Source organism: Panthera tigris, chromosome A2 (assembly GCF_018350195.1).
Source record: "Panthera tigris isolate Pti1 chromosome A2, P.tigris_Pti1_mat1.1, whole genome shotgun sequence".
Taxonomy (NCBI): Eukaryota; Metazoa; Chordata; class Mammalia; order Carnivora; family Felidae; genus Panthera; species Panthera tigris.
In genome coordinates, this window is record NC_056661.1 from 2419533 (window position 1) to 2428109 (window position 8577).

The 8577-nt window shown below is 55.5% G+C and overlaps 1 long non-coding RNA gene across 1 annotated transcript; it reads right to left on the bottom strand.

The window, feature by feature from the left end:
• Positions 1 to 6574: 6574 nt before the first annotated feature.
• Positions 6575 to 8547, bottom strand: LOC122236530. The gene is made up of 2 exons (XR_006214572.1): positions 7843 to 8547; positions 6575 to 7578 (listed from the first exon to the last, which is right to left on the bottom strand). It is a non-coding gene; the product is annotated as an uncharacterized LOC122236530 (long non-coding RNA).
• Between the last annotated feature and the right edge of the window lie 30 nt (positions 8548 to 8577).

Consider the following 8577-nt stretch of genomic DNA (forward strand, 5'->3'; position numbering starts at 1 on the left):
TGCCAATGTCAGCGGGGGGACCACGTGGTCTGGGCCCCTCCCTTGCCCATCTTGTGAGGTTGGTTTGTGTTGTTTTACACCCTGGTGGGCTTTCTCGAGAGTGCCGGCCTCCCGCCCCTCCCGCTGCGTCGTCAGATCCCCAGCAGAGGGGAAGCCGCGCCTGCTCCCAGTGCCAACGCCCCCCCCCCCCCCCCCCGCGGCCGCGCGGGGATCGTGCGGGGATCCTCCCGCCGCCGGCAGACGTTCTCCGGTTATACTTGTATATTACACAGGCCTGATTTCAGACGATTTAAACCTTAACCTATTTTAAAGAAGAATATTATATAAAAATACTGTTTTTAAACCTTTTGTCATTTGAAATGCATGTATTGTGAGCGCTGGGGGATGGGCACGTTAGCTCAATGCCAACGTCCTGGGGCCAAGGCTGCCGAGGTCGGGCGGGCTGGACGGCAGGCTTTGCTCATCGTGTCGGGGCCCTGACCCCTTAATCCAGAGACACCTGATGGAAATTGACTTTTCATATCTTTCTCCTGAAATGAATTCTGTTTTAAATTGGAATAAATTCTGTTCCTAAATGCCGTGGCCCCCTCTGGCTTATTTCCTATCGCTGGCCGTGGTGGGTGCTGGGCAGTGTGTTGGTGCCGAGGGTCTGCAGGGGGCTGCCTGGTGTCTGTGCATCTGGCTGGGACCCCAGCACCTTTGGCCAGGTGTCTGAGCTCCTGGGACCCGTGGCCACAGCTGCCCAGGGATATGCCTGTGCCTCTGGCCCCGGGCAGCGACTGTGGCATCGGGGCCCCTGCTCTGAGGGCCTCTTTCTGGACCCTGGCTTCAAGTTCATTTGTGCTGCGGGACTAGAGCATCGTGCAAGAGTAGCGCCTCCTCACTGGGGGCGGGGGACCGAGGAGCCCGGTTCTGGGCCGGGCTTGCTACTCGCGGTGGGGGCCGTGGGGGCCGTGGGGGATGCTCTTGTGGAACATGTTCTCCTCGCCCACCTGTATTAGGCCAGTCTCCGCAACCACTCCTCGGATTTTTTCCTTTTTAAAAAGTGGTAAGTGCACATAAATGTACCATTTGTGGGCGCCTGGCTGGCTCAGTCAGTTGAGCATCTGACTCTTGATCTCAGCTCAGGTCTGGGTCTGCGGCTCATGAGTTGAAGCCCCGCACTGGGCTTGCACTGGGCATAGAGCCTACTTCAAAGAAACGTACTATTTAAAAAAAAATTTTTTTTTTGATGTTTATTCATTTTTTGAGAGACAGAGCATGAGTGGGGAGGGGCAGAGAGCGCGACACAGAATCCGAAGCAGGTTCCAGGCTCTGAGCTGTCCGCACAGAGCCCGACGCGGGGCTCGAGCTCACGGACCGCGAGATCATGATCTGAGCCGAAGTTGGACGCTTAACCGCTGAGCTGCCCAGCGGCATCAAACACACACTGTCGCGCACCCACCCTCCATCCGTCTCCAGAACTTTCCATCTCCCCAGACTGAGACCCTGTCCCCATGAAGCACGGACTCCCCACCCCTGGCTCCCACCATCCACTCTCTGCCTCTGTGGACGGGACTCTTATGGGGACCCCCTGTGAGTGGGGTCGCGCAGGACGTGTCCTGTGTCTGGCTCCTGTCACTGTGCAGTGTCCTCCGGGTCCATCCACGTGGTGGCAGGCGGCAGGACGTCCTTCCTCGCTGAGGCTGGATGATCATTTTATGGATGAGCCACTTTCTGCTTTACCGTCGGTGGACACTCGGGTTATTTCCACGTCTCAGTGACTGGGAATCGTGCTGAAGGGGACCTGTGTGTGCAAACATCAGGCTGAGAGCCTGCTTTCCGTTCTAGTGACTACAGACCGCACCAGCAATCGCCAGATCACGGTAGTTCTACATTTAGCTTTTTGAAGAACCACCAACCCGTTTCCACAGCGGCCGCCCCGTTTCACACTCCCACCGGCCGTGTCCAAGGCGTTCAGTCTCTGCACGGCCTCCTCCAGCTTTCCGCACTCGCTCATCAGTGGGATAGGCCTTGAAGGCTGTGGCACCAGACACAGCAGGGAAGCCGGATGGGGAACAATGATGACGTGAGAGAAGGGCACCCCAGGCACGGGGCACAGCCCGTGCAAACGTCCTGGGGCCGCACTGGGCTCACACGTCGGAGGAACGGTGAGAAGGCCCGCGTGGCTGCAGCAGAGTGGGTGAGGGGGAGAGAGGGAGGAGGGGAGGGCAGGCAGGGGCAGAGGCAGGTCTGCAGGGCCTTGAGAGCCTCAGGAGGACTAGGGCTTTCCCCCCAGAGAGGTGGGCGACCCGGAGGGCTGCGGGCCGAGGAGGGCCAGACCTGACTCGGGTGCTCACGGGCGCCCTCCGATGGCCGCCATGGGGAGGACGGACTTGGAGGGATGAAGGCCCGAGCCGGGGATCCACGGCGGAGGGGACTGCTCTGGTCCCCGCGGGCGTGATGGGGGCTGCACCAGGTGGGGGCAGAGGAGGGGGCAGGATCCAGGAAGTGAGGCGGGGAGGAGAAGGCCCCGCGACGCAGCCGGCGCACCTGGACGTCACGCCCGCCGCGTCCAGCAGGTGGCGCTCTCGAGCTCTCCGGCCTTCCTGCACACCGGCAGGCTCCGGACGCGCGTTTTTTCCGCGCGAGGGCCTCTCCTCCTCCTCTCATGGGGAAACCAAGGCACGGAGTGGCCAGTTCCTTGCCCTGACGGTAGGCCAGCGCTCGCCAGACATGGGCGCCAGCCGCGGCCGGTCCAGCGAGGCGCGGACACGAACTAAATGAAAACACACGATCTTTGTTTAAAAAAAAAAAAAAAAAAATAGGGGAATTTCAAGACGGAAAACCTGCAGCACCGGGTTGCTACGCCCACGAAGCCTGCCCCACTGACCTGTCGACGGAAACCTGGGGCTGTGAATGATGCCGCTGTGAACACAGGTACGCAAGTGCCTGAACAGCGCTTGCCATTCTCCTGGGTATAAAACTAGCAGTGAAATCGCGGCAGGAAGACTTTCGCGTCTTCTCCAAAGAAACGATCAGTTAAAAACTTTGTTATCCCGGCATTGACTTCGGGCCTTTGCCGGGGGGTGGGCAGGACCTGAGGTGTGGCCAAGGGCCGGCGGGGACAGCCGTGGCCCTCAGCGGCCAGTACTCCCGGCAGCCGAGGACTGGGAGGTACTTGGGAACGATGTACAGATCGTATTCTTGTTAGGCACAAAGGACACTCGTAAAACCAGAGACGCAGCAAGGCGCGTGCCGTTCGGGAAACAGGAGACGGGAAGGAACGGACGCAGCTCCGGGAGCGTACGTGGCGCATGCGCCGTGGCCAAAGCCAGTCCCTGGGAAACCCCTTCTAAGCCACCGTTCCCCAGTTAGGTTTCTCTCCGCGCAGGGTCGCTCCTACGGTCACCAGCGGCCTGGGCCACATGTCCACCGCTGCCCCGCTCGCTGCAGCCCCAGGCTGAAATTTAACCGGGCGCCCGTCAGCGGTACAGGGTGGCTAGCGCGGCCTGGCGACCGTGGTTAGTGACACTGTACCGCACATGTGAACGTGGATGAGAGGAGATCTTAGGAGCCTTCATCCCGGGAAAACGAAATGTCCCCTAACGAGACCCATCGTGTCATGGTTTCACGATGGGCACAAATATCGGATCGTCACGTTGTACATCTGAAACGAACGCAAAAATTATATGCCTGCTTAAAATAGATAAGCGTTGGGGCGCCTGGGTGGCTCAGTCCGTTGAACGACTGACTCTTGATCTCTCTGCTCAGGTCATGATCCGGGCGTCGTCTCTCCCTTTCTGCCCATCCCCCCGCTCGTGATCTCTCTCTCTCTCTCTCTCTCAAAAAAAAAAAAAAAAAAAAAAAAAAAAAAAAAAAATATATATATATATATATAATAAAATAAATAAATGAAAAGACTGCCATCTCTCGACTGAATTGTCATTGTATTTACCAAAAATCACATCACCATATTGATCCGAGTCTATGCGGTCCATGGTGGTGTTTAGATCTTCTATATTCTTGCTAATACTCTGCCCGCTTATTCTACTGATTACGGAGAGAGGGGTGTCAACGTTTGGGAGCAGATTTGTGGCTCTGTGGATTTCTCCTTTCAGGCCTTTCATATTTTGCTTTTCTGTGCCTCGTGCATACACGCTCCGGTGGCCATGTCCTCTGTGAATCGATTCTGTTATGTAATGTCCCTCTTTGCTTCCTTGCTTTTTTTTTTTTATTATTTAAATTTAAGCTAGGTTTTTAAAATTTACTTATTTACATAACAGTTTCTAAAAATGTATTTATTTTTTTTAAAGAAAGTAACACTTTAATTTTTTCATGTTTATTTTTGAGAGAGAGAGCGAGTGAGCAGGGGAGGGGCAGAGAGAGGGGGACCCCAGGCTCTGTGCTGACAGCAGAGACATCGATGTGGGGCTCAAACCCCCCAACCATGAGATCGTGACCTGAGCTGAAGTCGATGCTCAACCCACTGAGCCACCCAGCCGCCCCTAAAGTTATGTCTTTAAATTCAAGTCGGTTTTTTAAATTTATTTAAATTCAACTTGGTTTTTAAAAATTTGTTTATTTAAATTCAAGTTAGTTTTTTTTAATTTCTGTCTTTAAATTCAAGTTAGTTTTTTTAAATTTACTTATTTAAATTCAGCTTCCTTGCTTTTCTTTACAAATGTACAGCTGAATTAAGCTACCCTAAAATTTGTGTTTCCTTTTCTCCATTTGTGAACTTTATCTGAGGAGAGCTGCGCAAGATGAACTGTGGTGAGTCATTTCTATCTATCACTCAGTGTCACATCTGTGTGACACAGAGTGCTGTGTGTCCTTGTGGGTTGTCAATCCTCACCGCCAGCTGTGGCCGCAGCATTCCTTTGGGTGAATATCTCACAGTCAATTCATCCGTTCTTTTGTTTTTCTTAAAAAAAAATTTTTTTTTAACATTTACTCATTTTTGAGGGTGAGAGAGACAGAGCATGAGTGAGGGAGGGACAGAGAGAGAGGGAGACGCAGAATCCGAAGCAGGCTCCAGGCTCCGAGCTGTCAGCACAGGGCCTGACCTGGGGCTCGAACTCATGGACCTTGAGATCACGACCTGAGCCGACATCAAGAGTCGGAGGAGGGGAAGAACATCTACTTTCATGCGAGAAAGAACTCCGCGTGGTCGTAGCTCTAAATGTAACATGTAAAACAATGAAACTCCCAGAAGAGAAGATCGGAGAACATCTCCACCTCCTCGGGTTTGCCAAACAGTTCTCAGATAAAACACCCAAGACATAATCCATAAAGTGAAAAACAAATTCGATTCATTGAACCATCATCGAAGTTTAAAACTTCTGCTCCAGGGAAGACACAATTAAGGGGACGGAAACCCGACCTACGGGCTGGGAGAAAAGCATTTGCAAACCACCCGCGCAATAAAGGACTTGCGTCCCGCCCGCACAACGAATGTTCCAAACACAGTCATAAGAAAACAAGGCACTGAAAGGACGGCCGCTTCACCAAGAAGCACACACGGATGTCGTGTGCACACACGCGAGAGTGTTCAATGCCACTGGTCCCTCAGGGAGACACAGACGAAATCCATAAGGAGACACACACGTCTGAAAATGGCCAAAACTAAAAATACAGACAATGCTAAGTGCTGGAGACGACACAGAGCAATTGGACCTCATTCATCGCTGGGTGGGGGGTGGCGTGGGGGGGGGGGATGCAGACTGGGGTGGCCACTTGGGAAACCGATCGCAGTTCCTCACAAAGCCAAACGGTTCCTCTGGCCCGGAGATCCCCCTGCTAGAAATTTCTCCCCGAGAAATGAACACGGATGTTCGTCCGAACCCTGAACACGTACGTGTGCGGCAGCACTGTTCGTGATCACTGCACCCTAGAAACGACCCCCGTGTGTTCTGTGGGTGAGCACTGCCGTGTGGGGCCCCACAACCGCTCAGCAGCCGGAAGGAACGGGTCCCCGGTGCACCCCCAGCTTGCAGAGGACGGATCTCAAATGCTCCGTGAAAGAAGCCAGTCTGAAAAGCTACCTAATAACAGCATTCATTTGTGCGACCTCCAGAAAAGTACTTTAGAAATCATAGCAACAAAGATCAGTGGTTTCCGGGGACTGGGGAGGAGGCGAGGGTCTGACGACGAAGGAGTCCCTGGAGGGAGTATTTCTAGGTGGTGGGAGCACATTCCGTCGTCTGTTCGGGTGACAATTTACATGGCTGTGTGCCTTTGTCAAAGTCCCAGAACCGCACACCAAAGAAAGTGAACACGACGCCACGTACATTTCAGAATGAAAACCAAGATAAGTCTGGGGGCGCCTGGGTGGCTCAGTGCAGTTAAGCATCCGACTTTGGCTCAGGTCATGATCTCACTGTTCATGAGTTCGAGCCCCGCTTTGGGCTCTGCATTGACAATGCAGAGCCTGTGTGGAATTTTCTCTCTCTCTCTCTCTCCCTCTCTCTCTCTCTGCCCTCGCGGGCTTCTCTCTCTCTCTCTCTCTGCCCCTCGCTCACTTGTGCCCTTTCTCTCTTCAAAAGAGAGAAAGAAAGAAAGAAAGAAAGACAAACAAGATAAATCTTATTACCAAAAATTACTCCCCAAACATAGAGACACCGTAGGAGTGAGAGCATTGGGGACCGTTGGGCACTTCCTGGGGCTGGTGACATCCTCAGTCTTCACCTGGGTTCAGATCAAGTGGATGCAAGTTTCACAAGAATTTATTGGATTATATATTCATGCTTTATGCGGGGTGTGTGTGTGTGTGTGTGTGTCTTAAAAATATGCAAGAGCTCGCCCTGCTATTCCCGAATGAACTAAAACGTGACAGATTCCCGCTGGCGCCTGGCACGGGGTGGGGGGAGGGGAGAAGTTAAGGGAACCGAAAAGGAGATTTATTTTGAAGCCGGAGAAACTCACGGAGGCCGGGCCACTGGGGGGGATCGAGGACCCCGGCCGTTTGTTCCGAGGCCAGTGAGCGGGAGCCACAGAAGACGTTAAGCTAGACCCCATGCCACCTGGGTCCCGTCGTGGCGTGCTGGGGGCCTGGTGACCCTCAGGGTCCTGGGCCTGGTGCCCGCATCTGGATCCGGGTCTGTGACTCAGCCTGGCCTCCGGGTTTTTGCCAAGCTGGTTATTTCTGTTCTGCTGTTCCCGGCTCTGCGTGGCTCAGACCTATTTCTGCTTTTCATCTGCCCGGAGGGTGGAAAGTCACTCAGGCCTCCGGCTTTGGGGAGCACCTCTCCTCACAGCCATCCGGTTGTGGGTGGGGGTGGGGTGGTGAGCAGGGCAGCGCCTGCCAGCCCCAGTGACCCAACGGGGGCCCTTATCCAACTTCCCATCTGCTGTTCGTTATGAATCAACAGCAAAGAAAACCACACGGGTCTTGCGGGTCTTGCCGTGGGGGAGGGCTGACGGTTGCTGCTGTGTGACTCCAGGCACATCACTCACCCTCTCTGAGCCTTGCTGGTGCCATCCGAGAGGTGTCCCGAATTATGTGTATCTCCAGCGGGAGGGGTTTTCCAGAACTTTCTAGAGCCTTCTAGAACCTCTCAAAGCGGGGTTTCTACCGTCAAACAGGGCAAAGATCTGCTGGATTGGACACAACCCAAGACGTCCCCTTTGGCTGTGAGTGCCCATCCAGAAAGCAGCCATGTGTCACCGTCCTATTTCTAGGGTCCCGGGGGCCCAGGGGGCAGGGGCAGGTGGCCCCATGGCCTTGTGGGGAAAGTCCCTGAACCGCACGTTCGACCCTCAAGGTCCCCCTGTGCCTAGGCTGCCTGTCCGCCTCCCCCTCCTGGTGACCTTCCTTGACCCCTATTTAAAGCCCCAACCCAAGCACCCAGCGTGCCCTACCCCCTGCTCTGCTCTCTTTTTCGCTCGGAATGTACCATCATCCAACAGCCTTGAATGTTAAACAGGTATTTCCTTATCTGCGTCTCCATCTAGAACGTAAGGCTTAGTGTTGTCACTTTGTGCCCTGCTGTGCTCGGCACTGTCCCTGGCACACAGTGGGCACTCGGTCCTCGTCCGCAAGGAAGAAGGAAGCTGCCTGGTCAGCGTTGAGAGCCTGGGGCCCTGTGGGCGACAGCAGACTCCGGGCCCCGGCTTGTTCTTCCGCCCGGCGCCCGGGCAACTCACTTCCTGGCCCTGTGCCTCAGTGTTGCATCTGCCCATTGGGAAGTCGGGGCGCCGTGCACCTGAGACGGCCCCTCCACGGGAGCCCCCTGGCTTCCGCCCGTTTTCGGAAAAGATCCTCCTTGGCCTTGCCCCGACCTCTCGACCTCCCCTCATCGGCTCCGCGGAGGGGAAGGAGGGGTGCGCCCGGGGCCCGCCTGGAGGCGGCGTCAGAGGCCCCGGGAGGATGGAGTGCGCCCGTTCTCCAGAATGAGGAAGGAGGGCCCGGTGGGGCGCTGCGGGGACGCTCACTGCACCCTGTGGTTGGGCCCTTCCTCCCGGCACCCCGCCCTCCCCGGGGGGCACCCGCCCTCAACCAGTTTGGCAGGGCAGGCCGGGTCTGGAGATGGGCGGGGAGCCCTGAGCCTCCGCGCCTTCCTGGGCGCCTCCTCCCGCCCCCAGCCGCCCGCCCCG